At 44.0% G+C, this 21,159-nt stretch overlaps 1 protein-coding gene across 1 annotated transcript in view; it reads right to left on the bottom strand.

Moving 5' to 3' along the window:
* Positions 1-21,159, bottom strand: part of PCSK2 (proprotein convertase subtilisin/kexin type 2) — a 195,255-nt gene that overhangs the window by 17,532 nt on the left and 156,564 nt on the right. The window lies entirely within an intron of this gene.

The following is a 21,159-nucleotide window of genomic DNA, read 5'->3' as shown; positions in this document are numbered from 1 at the left end:
TATGGATTCATTAGAACCTGGCATTGATACCAGGCACTAAGCACAATGGGAGAAGTGTTTTGTTAAAATTGATATTTTGTTCGCCTCATTGACTGGGTTTGTAAGGTCCGACGGTAACTAGAAAACCCTGCAAAACTGTCACCACTTTCTTTGCTCAATAGATTGGCTCCCTGGCTGTTTTTACTCATTTCTATTTGTTTTACTGATCAGACTAGTCTGAATTACTGTTAGTGCTGTACAACCAATACTGCTGAGACTGAATCAAAGTACCTCCCGATGCCCCTTCTGGAGCTGGAGTTGGATGGAGAGATCTAAGCCAAGAAGGAGGCGTAATGGATAGAACCTTCTCAGTCGCTAAAGCAAGGCTCTCAAACCTTATGGCCTGAGGGCCATGAATGTTCATTAAATTGAGATTTGGTTGTGGAGGGGATGAGGACTTCAGCCAAGAGTGGGGTGGGGCAAGAAATTAGGAGTTCAGGATTTGGGAGGGGGCTGTGGGTTAGGGCAGGGGTTGTAGTGTGTCTGGGGGAGGAGGGAAAGAGTGAAGACTCTGGCTGGGGACACAGGCTCTGAGGTGGGGCTGGGGAAGAGGGATTTAGGTGCAGGAGGGGGCTCTGGGTTGAGACACAGGGGTTTGGTGGAAGGGAGGGGGATCAAGGTTGGGGCCGGAAGTTGGATGCGGAGCAGGGTAGCTCGGGTATAGGTTCTGTGCCACATTTACTTCCTCAAGCATCTCCCAGAAGGAATAGCATATCCTCCCTCTGGCTCCTACGCAGAGGCCCCTGTTTGCAGGACCCACCAGAGGAAACCGTGGGAACGGTGCTTGGGGTGGGGGCAACTCACAGGAGCCCTCTGGCTGCCCCTACACATAGGAACCAGAGCGGGGATATGCCACTGCTTCCAGGAGCTGCACAGAGCTATGGCATGCACAGAGCAGGGCAAGTCCCAGACCCCACTCCCCAGCAGCAGCTTGAGGGCTAGATTAAAATGACTAAGAGGCTGGACGCTGCCTGTGGGCCACATTTTGTCCCCCTCTGAGCTAAAGTGAAAGAGAGTAGTATCTTCCCACCGACTCCATGCAACCAGGAAGAGGGAGGGGTTATTTCAGCTCCTTAGTGCAGAGAAAAGAGGGGTGCGGGCTGGGTATAAAGTGTTTTAACTGAGACTCTTGAAAACTTGGGTGAAATCCTACCTACATTAAAGTCAATGGCAAAATTTCCATTAACAGAAATGAAACTCAGATTTTACCCTTTGTGTTTTAGCCTGATCCCCTCCTTCCATTTACTTCAGATGGGATAAAAAGGAGGAAGAACACAGCTCTTCAGTATGCCTGCAGTGCTGAAGGTTATAAAAATCTACCTTTTTGCCAGTTAATGAGCAAATCTGATCTGGAATTCACAGGGCCGATGAATACAGCATTTTAATGGGGTATGTGCTCTGAGTGTACTTTACATCAAATCCCTTTTCACAGCAGTGCCTCACATCTTTTATCATAACACAGTGGATGATGCAACTTCATTATTTTAAACAAGTTAGCAAGTAGCATTATAATGCGCTGCTATCACAGTGGGATTTCTGCTCTTAGGATGTGTTTCTTCTCTGGAGGTGGACTCTTGTAATGAAGATGATGACAGTAGATTGCTTACTGAAATCAGCCTAGGCTTAACCATACAGAGTGGCGGGCGGTCATTTTCAATACAATGGATCGGCTACACTATTGTGAAACCTTGTATCAGTCAAAATAAGAAAAATAGAGCCTTTGTTTCTTCCATTTTTAAATACCTCATGTGACCTGAACCCTCCTCTGCCAGGGCTAAGGTCTGGGGAAAAGAGGAAACAGGGATGCAGTATCCTTAAGTAAGAGCTGATCAGAAGGCAATGCTTTCCCTCTATGGCGAGCGTATGTTTGTTAATAGTCCAGTGCTATTCCCAATGACTGGCATTGTGATGAGGCCTGCAGGTCTTAGCAGCGGTAGTATAATGAGCACCTCTTCTTAATTCACAGGACTGCTCCTTCAAGTGGATAAGAATAAGCGAGATTTTCCTTTGCTAACTCCAGTTCCGGGGTGAAAATAACTTAAATTTCTCATAGATAGTGTCTGTTGCAATGGGCACAAAGCAAGGGGGTGGAAGGGGATTCAAGAGTCAGGGCAGGGGGTTGGGGGGTGAAGGAGTCAGGGCAATGGGTTGGATGTAGGGGGAAGTGCAGGAATCAGCGTAGGGAGCTGGTGGGGGGAACGGCTCAGGCCTGGAGCAGTCCCAGTCGAGCTGGGTTGCCTTACCTGGCTGGTGGAGTCCCTGCCCCGCTGCTCCTGTTCACTGCCAGTGCCAAGGGGAGCCGTGGGCCACCTGTGAGGGGGCACTGCTGCAGGCAAACAGGTGGCAGGGGCACGTGAGAAAATTTAGCCTGCCACTGCCTTTCCCTGGCTTCTTCCCAGGGGCTGCTGGCAGCAGTGCATGCCAGGTATTGTAAGTGTGCTGCCCAGCATCCAACTAGAGAGGGGCAGCAGGGACAGATGCCAACGCCCCACCAAGAGACCAGCGGGGAGTGCGCACACCTCTCCTACAGTGCTCCCTCAGCTGGTCCCTTTCACACCTTCCTGCCGCATCAGGGGGCTGGCTTGCTCATGGGGTATGAGGCCACCAGCACCAGGTTGCAGCAGGAGCCCTGGGGATGCTGGTGGGTGCCTGGCAGGGAGAGTGCACCATAAGCTTCACCACATGCCTGCACCTGCAGTGAAGCACCCCAGACAGCTATTACCAGAGCAGCACACTGAGGCTATGTCTACATTGTAGGCTTTTTCCGGCAGAGAGTATGTGGGAAGTATACAGGATCTTGCACAAAAGGTTTTTTTTTTTTTGCGCAAAACGGACCCATTTACACTGCTTCTTTTTGTGCAAAAACCTCTTGCCAAAAAAGCATTAGCAGAGATATGCAAATGGAAGTGCAACATATGCTAATGAGCACTTCATTAGCATACTCTCTGCCAGCAAAAGCCTGCAGTGTAGACGTAGGCTGAGGCACACTGCCTTACTCTCAACTCTGCGTATGCTAGAAGAGAAAGCCAGGCTCAGCAGTGTTTTGTACTGGGAGCAGAAGATGGCAGTCACTTTGCCCTAATGTCCATGGCTCCTTGAGAACTTGCCTGCATTTCAATACATCTTTTTGGGGGGGATTCTTGTATCAAGTTAAATCATTGTTGTGAAATGTTAACACCGTCTAGAAGAATAAATCAGATAAATAAAATACACAAATTTATAACTGCAAGCAGCAGGGTCTGAGGCTAGAGAGTGCTAGTTGGGTCAAATTCATAAAAATCACTCATTTCATATAAAATATGAAATGCTCCAAGTTATTACCTAGGAACGAGTGAAACAATTTTTAGAATTCAAAGAAATTGTTTTAACTGCCCACATTTTTCACAATTCTTTTTCCTTTTTCTCATTTCTCGATTCTAGACAGGACTGGAACCAGAAGTGCTCAAATCCCATGGGAAAGGCTTTAATAGTTAAAGTGAAGGACTGGAAATCTGAGAGAGTCTGTTTTTTTGGGATTCCTGCTCCAATGTTGCAGATTGCAGGGATTCAGACAGGTTGCTGAGGTACACTTTTGGTTGATTACCCGAATGTTTAGAGTTCTTCCCTCACTAGTGAAGAGAGCTCACCAGCCAGGTGTAAGAGGCATGCATGGATTGCAAGTACTTTCCCCTTGCTCCCTGACAATCTGGGGAATGGGATGAAAAGCAAGCCGCACCTCGGAGTGCACAGCTGATGCTCCCCCCCCCCACACACACACAAGTATTTTTCTTTCTCTTCTAGTTTTGCAGTTCAGATTAATGCTTTTATATTGAATCCTACAAACATTTAAATGAGAATAAATATGAAACTTGTCTTTAACATCTGTTAACTACATTCAATGGGGTGTATTGTGAATGAGACCAGATTGCTGGAGCACGTTGTCCTGCCTGAACACTTTTTACCAGACTTGATCATCTTCCTGTCACTCCTCAGACCAGCCTCTGTAGTCCTACTTGCCAAGAATCATCTAGAATCTGTATGTATCTGGAATAGCCACGCACCTTTCTAGATCAGGCACTGTTTGGGTGCTGGCTAATTGAATAGCCTGGGTTGCCAGGACGCCGTCAAGAATAATGCAGTCCAAAGTATGGTATATGTCAATATGGCTTCCTATTACAGCCTAGAGTGATGTACTTTGTGCTGTATTCAGGGAAACCCATTAATGCAGCCTTTAGAAAGCACTCACCTATAGTCCATACTTTGATTGTGTCTCTTGCATTATTTATATATTAATTCCATTAACAACAGGATGTAGCCTTCCTACAAGCACATTGCTGCAAGTATTTCATAGAGGCAATGCTTCTGACCTGAAAGGGTGCCCTGCTTATGGCGCCATGTGAAGACACCAGCCATATATCTCACTGAATCACAAGTGGCTTCAGACTTCCCTGCCCACTGATAATTATATTAACAATTAAAACAAGTTATTAATAATTTTTTATTTACTTATTAGTATTGTATCTAATTAAATTAATAAACAATGAACATGATGATCAAGCCATTTTCCATACCTAAAAAGGCATTACCAGAGATGGAAATAAAGCTCAGCTTAGTTCATATGTAAGCAAACACATAGAGAGCTTTCAGGAGTTATCTTCAATCAGGTAGCTGAGTTTTAGTGCAAAATCTGATCCAAGCCTTTGAGGTTCAGAAGAGTTCAGCTATTGTTTGCTTCCAACAATTGTTCGTCTCCATGTGCCAGTGATTAGCTCAGCTGGTATAAATTGGCATAGCTACAGTAAACCAGTCTGATGATGTGTATTGTTCACAGAGTCCCATTTTCTTCATTGGGATCCCCTTGTGGCCTCCGGTAGTATTAAATGTGAGTTAGGCTGTTTGAATTTGGCTTCACATTTTTACAGGCAGTTTGCACAATTCTAGTATTACTTACATTTGTAAAATTCATAACTTTCATATTTCAAAAGTAATCCCTCATCAGTGTTTTTTAAATGCCTTAGATTATTAAAGGAGAAAGGGTTTTAATTATCTCTTTTAATTTTCTCCACTAAAAATATTTTTTTCCCAGTCAGATTGTGCTATGATCACTTTCATTTTTACATTCTCATGTATTAGTTGACAGCTGTTTCTGTTTAAGTCATTGAAGGGGGAAAGCTTCACTCCAATGTTTTCACTTTTAAAACGTGCAAGAAATGAATGAGAATATTTTGCATTAAGGTTTTTCATTACCAACCAAATGGAATCAAAACTGAGTTGTTCCTGTGCCTTTAAACCAATAATTTAATCCCAAAAGATGAAACATTTAAAACAAGGATCTATCTACATTACAAAAGTTACTAGGTTGGGACACTGTATTGAAAACATGCTAAAGTTCTGTCTCTGTTCTAGCAGTAGTTGGGTCTTGTTTTTGTGGAAAATAAAAAGAATTTAACTTCCCAAAAACTGCTGTCAATTTTACCAGTGGCAGTTAAATCAATTGAGTAACATCAGCTTTACAATAGTATAACAGAACATGAAATTTGGCCTCAGAGATGAAATGCAGTTCTGTAAAGTTACAATAAAGTTTTATCCTAACTTACACAAAAGAGAGAAACCCTACAATTACAGTTCATTGCTTTGATGCTCTAAAAGCTGTGAAGTACATTGGTTCCTAATGTAAAAGAGAATTAGCAAAACTTCCTTTGAAAAATAGCTAGTACACACAAGATTGCAATATCTCAAATTAAGCTGATGATGCCCATTAAACTACCGAGTTGGCAGGAATTTTGGTAATGTATTGCTCTCAACCTTCATCTTCCAACAATAGAAATGCAATTTCCATAGTACTAGATGGAAGGAAATGAGAAATAATTTCTTGCATTTTTAATACTCTCACCGCTTCTTTCACTGGAGAACCCAATTACAATGTCATGATTAGATTATAAATTCTTAATATTTCTCTCATGGAAATTTCTCTTGTCGCAGCATTTTCTTACGTAAAAACATATTACAGGGACAATATATTCACCGGCTATGGAGGAGTAGAAAACAGATTGGATAGTCTGGCTGAGCAAGTCAAACCTAAAGAAATTAATTCAAGCCATGAACTACCCTTTAGTACCCACTAATATAAAAAGCCGACATGATTAAAATGTAATAGGCAGAGACCAGCTATTTGGATTACTTTTTTCAGTCCCTTAAACTCAAACAGCTGAAGCTGGAAGATGGAAGCAGCAAGAAAAAAGCAGCCCATTGGATGCATTTATAAAATGGAGACACATCAGAAAACTTCTAGACTCCAACTTTGACCCTACATTTTGGGCTAGATTCAGCTCTAGTTCAGATCACTTTTCCTGGCTTAACTCTGGGTGCAATGTTCTCAGTGACGGATAGTCAAACTGCAGGAGTGTTGTGCCATCCCAAGCATCCCATCTGACCCACCACCATTCAGTGCTGCCCAATGGGCCCTCTAATTTATTTTCCATTCGTGCACGGAATAAATTTTGTTATATACACCAAGGCATACGCAGTTGTGCACCACCAATAGAAACACATGCTGCCGGGCACTCTGACAATCAGCACTCTGACAATCAGCTGGGCAGTATTAGAATCTTTCCTGGGTAGCTGTCCAAGCTCTCAGCATACAGGGAACACAGGTGCTGCCTCCAACAGTGGGCAAGAACTGCCCAAAAGGGAGCATCTCAGCTTTCAAGACAGTCAGCCATGACCTTTATATATCTATCTATCCATCTATGATATCCGCAAGGTGCCAATCAATGCCATTTTCAGGTGTGGCAGCTTATGCTGACCCCTTCTCCTGCAGAATGAGTCCCAGTTGAGTCAGCTGCTCAACCTTGACTCTATTGGACTGATCTGTAATTTCATCCCCTTTTCTTCTTCTATGCTCTATATTTGTGTCTGTATTTTCCCTCCATTTGGGATGACATGCTGCTCTAGTGCACCAAAGAGACGTGCGCTTAGTCCAACTAGTCTGCGGAGCTGAGGGTTGAGGACCCTTTTTCGCCAGTGCAGGTTAAGAAAGCTCAGTAGGCCTTTAGAGCAATATACTTAGCTATGCCCTTTACTACAGCTCCAAAGTCAAGCAGCACGTGTCCTTTCTCGCTAAACTCTGGCCTCTGCTGCTGACCCTGGGCAGGAAGGCTAGGGGCCCACACTGCAAGCCAGATGGAGAGAAAGTGTACTCGCCTGGCCCCTTTTTTAATGCCAAGGAATCTAACCTGACTTACTTCTTCCAGGGGTGTTTGGGGAGACAATGCTCCCTGTGCATCTTCTCCTTCAGCCCAGAGCACTTGTGTACACCAGGACAGAATTTGGCCATTCCTGTGTTATGTTTTCACTTAGACACATACCAATAGCGGTAGTGGCTCAGAGTCATGGCCTGACTAGTCCAGTATCCCATCCCAGACAGTGACCAGCTCCAGATGCTTCAGAGAAAAGTGAAAGAACCTCATAGTAGGCGACTGTGTGCAGGGCGACTGACAGTTTTGCTGGGCCCCCAGACAAGATGGTGGTGGAAGGCCGGCTCTGCACTCCTGGAAGCGGCAGGGTGGTAGGGGCCAGGCTGGGGCAGGCAGCCCTTTGCCTCCTGGAGCATGCTGCACTGGCTCCTCCAACCCCCAGCCAGCCCTGAGAGTTGCCCAGAGAACACCATGTGGCACTCCATTGGCGAGTTGAAGGGCCCAAGGCTCCAGCCACCATCATTCACACAGTAGTGAGGGGGGGCGGGCAGGGACCCCTGGACCCTTTTGAATCACTGGGCCCCAGTGCAGCTGCTCCCCTTGCACTCCCAGTCGGCAGGCCTGGCTGTGTGATAATCTCTTCAACCCTTTCAAAACCCACAGAATTTCATCCTGGATACCCATCGATAGAGATGGCGTCAACCCAGAAATCTTGCATCCCTTCCAACCATGCTGTACCTGTTTTGCAAAAAGGTATTTCCTAGATGGTGTAATTTACATCATGCCCTAGGTCCTCGCCTGTTTTTTTGTGTAATACTCATGCTTGAATCAATTCTGAGACTTCCCTGTGGATAAATGTATGACATTTAACCAAACCTTTATTCTTCATATAATGCTTACTCAAGAATTAGTACATTTAGTATTTATTATATTACTTATATTGCTGCTGATAGTAATGACAGTTGGAGAACTTGTTTTACAGCCTATTAATTTCTAGTAAGTGCCACCAACTCCTATGAAGAGCAGGCTAACAGAGTGCAGTAAAGAACAGGGAGGTCACATTCATTCCACACAACAGCCCAAGTCCATTGATATTAGCATTATTGTTATTATTCTTTGATATTTGTAAACAATAGCAACCCACTCAAGATCATGGTGTCACTGTGCTAGGTAAAACAAAGGGTGTCCTGTCCCAAAGTGCTTACAATCCAAGACACAGTTTCTGCTCACCCTTACTTTCACTGAATAGTTTATTTACTTGTGGAGCAAAGTGCTGCTTGGTGTGAGTAAAGTTACAAGAATCCATCCCTTGATTACAGCAGGATGTAAGAATGAGGATAACAAACATTCAGAAGGGGGATGGCCAAAGGATACAAAACAAGCATGTGTATTAATATGTTCATATGTTAACCCGACAGTTTTGAGTCACTTCTTTTTAACCATCAAACAAAAGTAACAAAAAAAATAGAGAGAAGTCTGAGAAATCTCCTCCATTATCTCCATCTAGTCAAGTGACATTTTACTGCAGAGATCTCAGCAGGAGGAGATCTGGAGGAAAGATTTTAAGGATGACAGGGCAGCATGTGCTGGGGAATTCTCATGAATGTCTTTTCCCCTTAATTTATTTCCTAGTTGCAGTGGCAGCAGGATGGATATTACTTGTGCTTGTCAATTAATTTAATTGCATATTCCTAATGAAAAAATCTTTACACTCCATATCACTCCCAATTATTTATTTTCATTTATTGCATCTGAAACAAGAATATTAAACTTGCTGTGTGCGGCAGTTCTATTATCTTAAGTTTCCTTCCAGAACATTGCAAGTATCGTTTTCAGTTTAATAGCACATTTAAATTCTTGACATGTCCCTGATTCACTGCCAACATTTCGGCTCTCATCATTTATTCATGAGCTACTACCCTAGTGTCTGAGAATCATGTCCTGGACTGCAAAAAATAATTCACATGTTTATTCATCTTTGAGAATATAAAAGACATATGACTTTGCTTTTTGATCAGTATTTTACCAGTCTGAAAATAGTCAAAGATTTGTATTTATACATTCCATATAGAAGAAAGAAAGAAAGAAAGAAAGAAAGAAAGAAAGAAAGAAAGAAAGAAAGAAAGAAAGAAAGAAAGAAAGAAAGAAAGAAAGAAAGAAAGAAAGAAAGAAAGAAAGAAAGAAAGAAAGAAAGAAAGAAAGAAAGAAAGAAAGAAAGAAAGAAAAATCTGTTATTCGAATTTACATAAGCATCTAGAATATAGAAAGGCACCTAGAGGGATTTTCAAAACATCTAAGCAGGTTAGACCCTTACCACTCACTTAAATCATGTAAAGACATCTAAATAACTTTGAAAATCTGGCTCTTAATGAAAAACTCCCACAAATCTAAAAATCCCTACATTAATGCAACATTACAACTGAGACCTGAACACCACAAAAGTCAGAATATGCAAAGCTGTGGCTCTTGGTGCAAATATAGACCCCTATCCTTAGAAGAGGTCACTGAGAGCAGAGCACAATTGAAAGTTGTGTTCATAAGTTTAAACTTCAATCTTCTTTTGTGCTCCTTCTACAATAATGTTGCCTGTGCACTGCACTGTAGCCCCAGTGCAAGAAAGATCTCAGCCTTCAGCCCACTCTGATGCCAGCCTTCAATAGCCCTAAGGCACCAATATGAAGACAACTAAAGTCTACAGAAGTCCTGATCATATCCCCCTTTCCCCGGTCATGAACTCTATGCTGCAAAAGATGTCCCTATACTGCCTCAATGCCATCAGATGATTCAGCCTACACTGGGATGATCTTCCCAGAGCTAGCAGTAGAACAGCACCTGAATGCAGGAGAGGTTCAGGGCTATAATTTTCCCCTTTGAGCATGAATATAATTACACATGATGGTGACATATTATACCCTCAGGAACAGGAGCTTCAAATGTCCTAACTTGGGTGCATTTATATTCTCAGCCTTATTGTCTTACTGTACCTTTTACAATGAATGTCCCTAATGCTTTGCTCACACATTGCTCCAATAGCACATATTTAGAGCTGTGTACCTTGGAGCACTGTGTGAACAATCACACATCAGGTGTGTGGAGGGGACAGTTTGCTACTGCCTGTCATTCTGAGTTCAAGCCTAATTTCTTTGGGCCTCAACCAAAGATCACTAATGCCATAAGAATGCTCCAAAATGACTTCATTCTATCTAAAGTACTTGTTTGGCTCCCATCACTGCTGTATCTGAGTGCCTCGCAGACTATAATGTATTTATCCTCAAAGTACCCCTGTGAGGTAGGGAAGTCTTGTTATTTATCCTCAAAGTACCCCTGTGAGGTAGGGCCCAAGACACATAGATTATGTCTACACGGAAATGCAAGCCAGGGTTGGAACCATTCAAGCTCAAGCCTTACCCCTTTTCCATCTGCACTTAAATCATGCTAACCCAGAGGGCAGACCCAAAGTCCCAGGAGTCCCTGGAGTGGAGGAGCCAAACCAGAGTCAAGCCCAGACTCAGAGGATAAGTGCTATTGCTGTGTAGTGCAGATGCAGCTCCATTGAGCTCATGCTGAGGGAGTCCATGAAAAATATCCCACAAACTGGCTTTCTTTCTCCTCTACACAGTCTAATTTGGTGGATAGTCAAGTTTTCCCAGACTGCACCGTGAACAAAGGGCAAGAGAAACCACATTTTGGGAGGGCATTAGGGAGTCTGGGATATGGGCATCTGCACTAAGACCCACATAATGCATTTTGACATTGCTGACACAGGTTGGGACCCAGGGTTCAATAATTCCTAACAGGGAATGAGTATAAATGCTTGAGTCCTAGGTTAACAACTACTTAAGTCTACTAACCCTGGACTGACTTTGCAGTGCAGACATACCCTTGGGGCTAAGGAACATATCCAGCATCTACAAAGAGAACTTGGAGCAGTGCAGGGAATTGACACTAAGTTTCTGAGTTCCCAGGCTAGCCACCTAACCTCCCAGAACATCCTTCTGTGGGCTTTAATAATGCTCTATGCACAGAGGGAGCTGGTAGATTTAAAAAAGAAGCTTCACAGAACAGGTGAACTTTAAATTTGCTGATAGGTCACCCAGGAGCAGCAAACATGCTAGGTTCCTTCTAATGTCATACGAATGCTTAGGGACTCAGTTGTCCACTAAGTTCAAGCAAGGCTGTGCAAGCAGCACCAAGTGAAGCAGATTGGCGAATCCAACCCCATACCTCCCCTTTCTGTAGAGGCTCCATGCCACAGTGCTTACTTGCCCTTTGGGCTGAAATTCCTCATGCTTGTTTGAGTTCAGAGGAGGTGGCTTTTGGTGATGGGGAATTAACTGAAATTCTATTTGCCTTATTGGAAAATAGCTTAAATACACTGCTAGAATAATTATTGTTTCACATTTGTCTGGTACTTGAGGACTGCCATACTTAACAGTGAAGCAGCATGGAGCAAGTTCAGTTCTCTGGTAAGTATGACTCTGGCACAATGAGGACAAGTAAACTGGGAGCTACAGACACTGAACTAGGAAAAGGTAACTGACGGTAAGCTTTGCACATTTAACTCAACAAAACTTGTTTTAAATGTCATGTCAGTGCATAACAACTAGCTAGTTAATATAAAATGTTCCACCCCAAGCCCTAGCCTTCCAAATGTTTTCTTGCCAGGAAAGCTTGTGCAGTACACACGAATACAGTCTGGAGGGCTCTATCTTTTGCACTGTAATAATACAGAAACAGAGGGTGTTAAGGCACTTCATGAAGTAGCTTTCACTGAAAAAATATAGAGTTCTGCTTTTCACCCTTCCTCGGCCCCCTTCCAAAACATCCATTGGAACCAGTCTGATTTAAAGAAATGGAAATGGAAAGTATGTACCACAGTAGAGAGATAGCAAGAGCTGAGGGTCAAACAATAAAATTTGCATTCAGGAAAGCATTCTACTTGCCGGCACATTTAGTATCACAGACTCCCCAGCACAAGAGCTTAGAGGGAATTATTATTATTTAATTCTGGCAGCAGCTTCAGTGTGCTGCCAAGCAGAAAAGAAAGCATGGAGCCTGCCCTGAGGAGTTACCAGCTGAAAACCAAATAGAAAAGATGGGCAAAGGGTCGGGGGGAAGTGCAGCATATTCAGAAAGTGGTCAGTATGGTGCTTGGTTATATAATATAGGCTTAGTTGATCCAGGGCATTTGTTTTTATACTCCAAATAAACTGTAAAATTGTTCCCAATGCCGCCTCAGATTTGTCATTAGCAATCAGTTAGTTTCCTTGGAGGCATCACAGCAGAAGCAGATCTTGGATGCAGAGATGGTGGCAGTTTGATGCATGGGCTCCAGAAAGGCTCCCAGTGTGCAGACACCTGTGCGTGGGTGTTGGCAAAGGATGACTGAACTCAAGATCTCTGGATCCTAAAGCACACACAGCTAGTGCTTGAGCTAAAGGACCAGAGTTGTTAGCGCTAGCAGCAGACTCACCAGCCACTAGAAGGGGACAAAGAGTCACAAAGTAAGTGACAGTTGGGGCAGCACAGAAAAGACACAGGGAATGTCTGCACAGCAATTGGACTTGGGTCAGCTAATTGGACTTGGGTCAGCTGACCTGTGTCAGGGAACCCAGGACTTGAGCATCTACATTGCATTTTAACCCTTGGTTAAGAATTTTTGGACCCATGTTTGAACCTAGGGCTCTGGTGTCCACAATGCTGTGCAAAGATCAGCATTAGAGTACCGATCCCAAAGTATCTAGCACCACCCGTCTGCCTGCTTCCACTCAGTGTCAACTCTACCCCTAGGAACATGTTGCATTGTGGAAAAACTCTATTGCTCACTGGGCACGTTAGAGTGTTGGAATAGCCTGACAACATAGTTGGCTGAACAATCATTGTGTTCTGTGTGCTCCCAGGTACAGGAGCCAGCAACACAAAGGAGACTCCTTTGGAGTAACTTTTCTTACTGGCATTTTCACTCCTATGTCAAGAAACTGATATCTATGAGGCACTGGTGGACGTTTCAGCTGTATTTTCTGCCCCAGTGAAGGTATCAGACTGATTTCCTGATCTATGTGCTAGAAGAGGAGGAAGATGAATACTCCAGCATCAGACTCTTAGGGTATGACTACGAAGTAGGCCAAAAGTCAAATTAATTTACACAACTTCAGCTAGGTCAACTGCGTAGCTGAAGTTGAAATCGCTTACTGCGGCTTCTGGCGCTGTCTACACAGCAGGAAGTACTCTTTTCCTTCAACTCTCCTTACTCCACATGAAATGAGGATGACAGGAGTCGGCGTAAAAAGTCATCTACCTCGACATTATTTTGAAATAATGGCTTGCTCTGTAGACACGCATTTTATTATTTCCAAATAACATCAGTTATTCCGAAATAACGCTGCTGCGTAGACATACCCTCCACCGAAAAATGTGTCACAGTATAACTGGCATAGCTTCTGCTGCTCCATAGACAGGCTGCCACTTCCGGCACGTGGCCAAACACATCGTCATGCAGACCTGGGATGATGTACAGTGGGTCCAGAACTTTTTGCATGAAGAAAGCAACACTTCTGGAGCTTTGTGAGCCATTTTCCCCCAGCCTCCAGCACAGAGACACACATGAAGTCACTCTCAGCAGTCCAGAAGCGGGTCGCCAGAGCCATCTGGGAGTTGGCTCCGTCCAGCTACTACAGATACATTGTCATTCAGTTTGGGGCTGTTATGTTAACTGTGGTTAAAGTGGTGGCAGAGGTAACTGAGGCAAGCAGACATGTGGTTTACCCCAAGGCCACAAGCATTACAGATATTCCAGAGGTAACTGCTGGCTTTGAGAGAATGGGGTGTCCCACTGTGCTATGGTTAGGGATGGGACTCGTGCCCATGGCTTGTCCTCCTCAAGAAGCACATAAGAACATACACTGCAAAGGCTACTGCTCCATGGTTATGCAGGCACTAATGGGCCATAGAGGCAGATTTATGAGAGTCAGCATGGGCTGTACAGGAAAACCCACAATGCCAATTTTTCAGTGCACAGGAATCTGGGTCATCAAACAACATTGACATAAAAGTGTTACTATCCCCACTGATATTTCGGGGGATCCCTCCTGCCCTTTTGTCTTGGCTTCTCCTGATTTCAGAGGCAAGAAAGGTTTAATTGCCATTCTATGGCTGTGCAGAGCATTATTGAATGTGCTTTTGGAAGATTAAAACCATACTGGGGGCGTCTATAAACCTGTTTGGATGCCAGTGTAATCAGTGTTGTCTGCAAAACTCTGGCTCGCTGTGCTTGTCACAACCTTTGTGAAGCTAAAGGTAAGCCATGGACCTATGAGAGCGAGGAGATGCTGGATTAGTTCCCTCAGCCACCACTGCTGGAGCTGGTTGCACCTAAGCCACAAAAGTCAGGGATGCTGTGTATGTTCACATTATTCACTTGCATGGCCCAAGGTAAGAGGGGGGATAGTACACGTACAAATGTGCTTGTGGGGAGAAAGTGGCTCATTTATGACTAAAAACTAAATTTGTTTGTATTTGCGGAGTGGGCCATGGGAAATACAGGAACACTATTGGGATGTTAATGTTTAATTACTCCTTAACATATTTACACCTTTGTTTACTCAAATCTGGATTGTAAGATGTGTTGCAGTGATAGCAATACACTTTCTTCAAAACATAATGTGGTTTATTTTTCAACAGGTCTAAAAACAGTAAATAACTCACAGAGCACTGGGCAGGCCAGCTGCCATTACAAAACCAAACAACCAAAAATCATGCGAAGGAAATTGTTTATGACCAACACAATCCCTCTGGCTGTGTCTAGACTATAAAGAAAAGTCAGAAAAAGATACGGAAATTGCAGTTCGCAATTTGTGTATCTTTTTCTGCTTTTCTTCCGAAAGAGGCTTTTCTGACATTTGGCCCATTTATACTGGGCCAAATGTTGGGAAAAAAGCATCTTTTGGAACATCCCTTTTTCCTCATAGAATGAGGTTTACAGGGATGCCAAAAAACCTTTCTTTTAGAAAAGCAGACGTGTTCCTTGGATGTGGCAGACCTTTTCCGGGATACCTCCAGTACCCCGGAAAAACTCTGCAGTCTAAACGTGCCTCTCTCACTGCATGTCCCTTGGCCTCAGGTAATCTTGCAGCCATTACTGATAGGAGTTGTTGGAACGGTTCTCTCTGTTTGGGATCCATCCTCCTTCCTCAGCTGCCATTCATATTCCAGGAACTGATGTACAAAGGCCTCACTAAAACCTTCTCCTTCAGCTGGATGGCGAACCTCTGCCACATGTCTGCCTGCCTGTCAGCATGCCTGACATTATTCCTGCCTGTTTTCTCTCTTCTCTCAGTACCTCTCTGCCCTCGTAAGAACATCGACTGTGAGTTCTTCACAGAAGTGCCTCCTTCAGATGAGCAAGGAATGGAGTTTCTAAAGAATAGCAGGCAGTGTAGATTGAGGGTCCTGAGACAGGCCAAAGAACCGAGGGTTACTGTCTAAACAAGCTTGTCACGGCCATAAAATGGAACTGTTCTCAAGTGAATCAACACACTCCGGTCTTCACACTGTCTCTGGATATTGCCTTGTTCATGGGAGTTATTGAAGTGCAGATGCAATGGTAAGTTTTAATTTAAATTCTTTACTCTACTTCATAAACATTGCCTGGTGAATTGCCCCGGAGGAGGGGTATAGCACTCTCACAGCAGAAGGCTTTTTCCTCTCCTTTCAGGCCTTTCCTATTGTGAAAGAGGTAACAGTTATTGTGGTGCTGTATTGGCAGAGAGAGATATTATTCTAAGTGGCTGGAGGGAAGCCTGCAGTCTATGCAGCTGAAGTATTTAAACAAACAGTGACTGAACAAACCCATTCCTGATTGGAGTAGAATAGTCAGCTATAAAGAGGAGAGGGCTGGGAAAATATGTTCTTCCTTTCGGTGCAACAGATTATCTGGAGTTCCTGCTTCAGAAGAAGTTTGCAACTATCAGCAACAGGGTCCTAATACGTGATGAAACAACCTGATGCAGTGTGAGCGCACACATGGCTTACTCAGTTACCTAACTCTGACATCCACAGTTTTCATCTACTGCTGCAGGGATTATCTCTAACTGACATGGACTCTATTTGGAAATAGAATCCTGTTTCCCAAACATGCACACTTAACACGCTGTTCCTTGGCAGCTGCAGAGACAGGAGGAGTGATTGTAAAGTGGCAAATTCCCAAACACTCAAAGGTAAACAGGAACACCCTAGCACCTCTCCCGGAATTTGATCATTTGAAAAGAGCCTTTACAGCTGTGTTCTGAAGTGTGAAGTGCCATTTTGAACTCCACATGGTGTCTATCGGAGGAGGAAAATTCATAGGGAAATGCCTAGATACTGTAAAACAATCTGCCATTGCTGGCCAAACAATGTTAGATGGAGCTGATCCTTTTGCCTTGTCAATCAACCAGAAATCCTGCCCATTAGTGTGGTAGAAAATCATATGCTTCCCAGGCAGTAGGGTGGCTTCTCTCTCCACATTCTCAGCAGGCTGTTCCTCAGAGGTGGGGTGTGAGCACAAAGCAGCTCCTCTGAGAAGGGTCCAAGATTTTCCTACTAAGCCTGATCCACAGCCTGCCAAGGGACTGGTATCATTACATGACTCACTTCATGATCCTGGTTGAGAGCCTGCTGCTGGCTGCAGTCAGTCCCCATGCTGGATTCATGGGCCTGCACTGTTCCATTCCAACTCACCAGTTCATTACGAAGCACAGTAGGCTCTGCGCTGGGCGCAGTGCTCAGGACTGGGTCAAAATCATCATAAAATAGATGTCGCTGGCAAGTTGCCCTTGGTGCAATTTTTATCCTGGATCTTCCTGTATTTACTTTCCAGCCTCTTAATCTGTTCCCTGCTCTGATCACCAATCTGGAAAATCTGCAGAGCTGCCAGCTTTTTAGCTACCTGCTGGTCTGTGTAGTCATTCCTTGGGCTTTTGCAACGTCCACAGTTTTACCGGCCTAGCACCACCGATTCATCCAAAAGTGGCTGTGCGCTTGTGACCAGGAAGCAACATGCTGCAAAAATCTTCTTCTGATCAGTCTCCATTGGGAACTTTGCAGGTTCTCAGCTACTGTGCTTGCAGAGCACTGTTCAGCAGAAAATGGGTTAACTCTGATCTGAGCTGATGCCGTTTTCAGAGGCGCTGGAATGATTTGTAAAGTGGAGATGCTGAGAACCATGGAGCCACAGTGTAAGCTTTGCATATGATGGAAACTACTTCCATCATAAAAGGGGTGTGGCTCAGGCAGAAGGGGCAGGGCCGGGGCAGCCAGACCTTAGTGCTGCCTAGGCCCTGCTCCCACCCCCTGGCTGCCATTTAAAGGGTCTGAATTTCTGGCTGCCGCCATTGCTACAGTAACAGTGGCCAGGAGCCCTGTTTCCTATGAATCGCTGGGCAGGTGCCCTCTCCCCCCCTCTCCCTTGCCCGTCAGCGGGCCTGTCCCCAGAACTCCTGGTTCCAACACTTAGGATGGTTGGCAAAAGCAAATGTGGCTTCTGTACACAACAGAGTGTGTTATACTGCATGACAAACTGCTGGCAGAGAGAGGACTAAGGAGATTGCCCCCAAAGAACTCTGGGACGCAGACAGAAGACTTCAGGACCCAAGTGAACCCAGGGTTGTGTGCACAGGAAAGCAATAAGGCTTGGAACCTAAGTCACGAGCTTGGACCCTTCAGCCCTGCAGGGTGCTTAGACCCAAGGTTTGAGCCCTAGGTTAACACAAAGGGTGTGTAGACGCAAGGGGGTTTAGGCTTGATCCTGGGCCCAAATACTGGCTTACATCCCTGTGCAGACAACGCCCACAGAGATATTTGTGCGAGAAGCAAATGCAAGGAACAAGCTGGCAAAGAAGAGGAGGTGGGGATGACGTGAAATGAAAGAAAAGCAGATAGACAGTGAGAGGAGTTAAGCAAGGCTTGGAATATTAAGCAGGACAAGAAGCCTGAATCTGATGGACTGGAGAAGAGGTGGCCAGTGGAGGAAGTCAGACCCTGATTCAGCAAAATACACAGGCATATTAGTTTTATCCAGACAGGCATAGATACCTCAGTGCTATTACAGTATGTACAATGAAGACATCATAAATATAATAAAAAGGCCCCTTTCCCAAAGCACTCAAAATCTAAGTATAAGACTAGAGATAGCAGGGAGCACAAGCGAGCAGTAAAATGATACCATTCAGTATGAGAAGTGCTTGCACAGCACATTATAGTCACAACTGCCTATGCCCTGAATTCAGCTGAATGTTCATCCCAGCAAAGTGCATACATGTTTTACTGAACTGGGCCTTCAGAAAGAGAAGCAACATGATCAGACTGGCAAGCAAGGAAGATGGCGTTAACAGCTGCTTTTTTATGTATTGGATATTGAGAAAAACAGAGAGGACCTGATTTTCCCCATGTGCTGTGATTAGCACACCTTGGATATGGATATTTTGATAATACAATAGCTGCTAAACTTGAGACTAGATGCATTTGACGCATTTATATGTAAATATTCCAGGAGGACTGGGGAGCTTAGTTTACTGACAAATTCAGCAGGCTGATTACTTGTATTATATAGGTAGATATGTCCTGTTACTATTTTAATAAATATGGATTCTGGACTGCGACTGTCTGTCTTTGAGTGCAGAATAATGAGAACATTTGGGGTGTGACTATAATATACTCCAAGAGTGTTAGGGCACAGAATTGTTTTTGTCTAGTGCCTCATTTTATTCCTTCCTCCATATAAATTCTATGAACATCAGCCAGATATGTACTACTATTCCTTTTGCACTGATTTTGAAATTTACAATGACACGGGAAGGCAGGTCATTTGAAAGTGGCAGTGCACTATGTCCTTTCATAGCAATACTTATTTTACAGGAAGCTGTACTCGTGCTGTAGAGGGAAACAGATATAAAAGAATCTGATGCCCACTGCTCTGATGCTTGGGCTGAGTTAAGAAAATGAACCAGAAGGGATAAAATCTGTTCTTGAACGCTCAACAGCCACAAAGCAAGTGCCTTACCAATATAATTCCACAAAACAAACTAACACATATTGTGATATGATAGCAAGTTAATTAAAAGCTCTTTAAATACCACACAACTGCACGAATAGAGTCTACAAATTAGAATCTGTTTCTCTTGCATACTGAAAATACCTCCATTGAGACTCGCTCACATTCCCTTGCCAGGATTATTAGTGCTTTTTCTGTCACTTTTACACCATTCTGCACATGAATCTTATCATAGAAAAGTTCCAGCCCTGTACTTATCTCCTAAGGGCCTGCTTCTGCTCCCATTGACTTCAGTACAATCAAACATGAAGACAGGTAACTTTTTCCAGTGGACTCTGATACACTGACCTGGATTCCTAAAGGTACTAGTGTGTTATTTAAATAACAGTCGGCATACCACAAATAAAAGTTACCATCCCAAATCAAGGGGCTGCTAAAGGATCGGGAAAACCTTGGTGACATTCTGGTCAGTTTGAATGCAGGCAAATGCAGTTCGTATTGTTCAGGAATAGCACTTTTGTTACAGTAACAGCACTATGCCAACTCGCTATAGTGTCAATCATTAGTGAATGGGCTTTCATTTTATCGCTGTGCATTTGATCTCTTTATTCACTTTCTACAATATTCATACCTAGAAAAGAACCTTCCTTTCAGTCTTTCTTCTAAAATGCCAGCCTGGCGAGGCTGACTTAGGTATTGCAAATACATGGAACAGTCACAGTTTTTAAAACACTTTAACAGCAGAGGACCAGATGCTCAGCTGGTGTAAGCTGGATTCAATGGAGCTTACAGCCATCAAGGATCAGGCCCACAGAGTTTTGTAATGTTTGTACTGTAGACTGATTGGCTTCAAAGGAAATCTCTAACAAGCTATTGGAGCACATTGCTGAATTTACAGACAATGGTGAGACAGTACCTATAATTCATCTATTAAGGGCAAATCGCCAAAAGCCGTGGATTCAAGAAGGCTTTACTGCCTACAACACTGCATTTTAACGACCATGTCACAAAATATGGTTCACTGAAAGTCCTGTTCTGAGGAAGGCAGTGGTGGGGAGGAGGGATTGGCACAACCCAGAGTAAGAAATCATTCAGGCAGAGAATGAGTAATTGCAGGGCTCTCACATAGAATCTCCCAAGATTTACTGGAGAAGTTCAAAGAGATTTACCACAAAAACACCGTGTACAATCAAATCAGGGAAGAGGAGTTGATCCATATAGCACTGAAGGCAAGTTTGTTTAAACTAACTGGGCTGTGGTAAGGAGATGCAGACAGGTAAACACATTTTGCCCCTTCTGTTCTTCTACCCTAAACACATTCAAAACCTTTGACCACCTCCTCTCTTTTCCACTAGATCCAGATCTTTTTTTCTCCGTTCCATCTGTCTTTCCTCTCCCCTTCCACTTTCTCGTGATCTCGCCCTCCTATTCTTCCATTTTTGCCCTTTATCAACCACAGAACGTCCTCCCAGGAAACAAATCTACCCAAAGCTCTCTCAGGATCAAATTCCTTTCTTGCTCTGTTCACCTCCTCTCTGCCACCGCTTCACATCCCTTCTGCCATGCACTCTGTGCTGGTTCCCTCCCTGACCTCATCCCAAATAACAAGCGACACCCTATTTGCTCTCAGTCCAGTAGAACTGTACATGGGTAACACCATCATGTAGTTGAGGGGCCAAGGAAAGATCAGGGGGTTACAGAGTGGGACTCACATCTCCAAACTAAGGATGTTAAGGACTAGTCAACTATCCAATAAGCAAATGCTTATCAGATAGTCGAGTTGACTAGTCGCTTCCCTCCCCACCCTCTTTGTTGCCTCTATCAGATACAGGCTCCATGCGGCACTGCTGCTTTGAAACGCCGTGGTGGTGTTTCAAAGGGGCAGCGCCGCACAGAGCCCAAGATCAGCAATGCGGC

This window comes from Pelodiscus sinensis, chromosome 3 (assembly GCF_052426305.1).
Source record: "Pelodiscus sinensis isolate ZL-2025 chromosome 3, ASM5242630v1, whole genome shotgun sequence".
Classification (NCBI taxonomy): domain Eukaryota; kingdom Metazoa; phylum Chordata; order Testudines; family Trionychidae; genus Pelodiscus; species Pelodiscus sinensis.
This window is presented reverse-complemented; position numbering and strand designations above follow the sequence as displayed.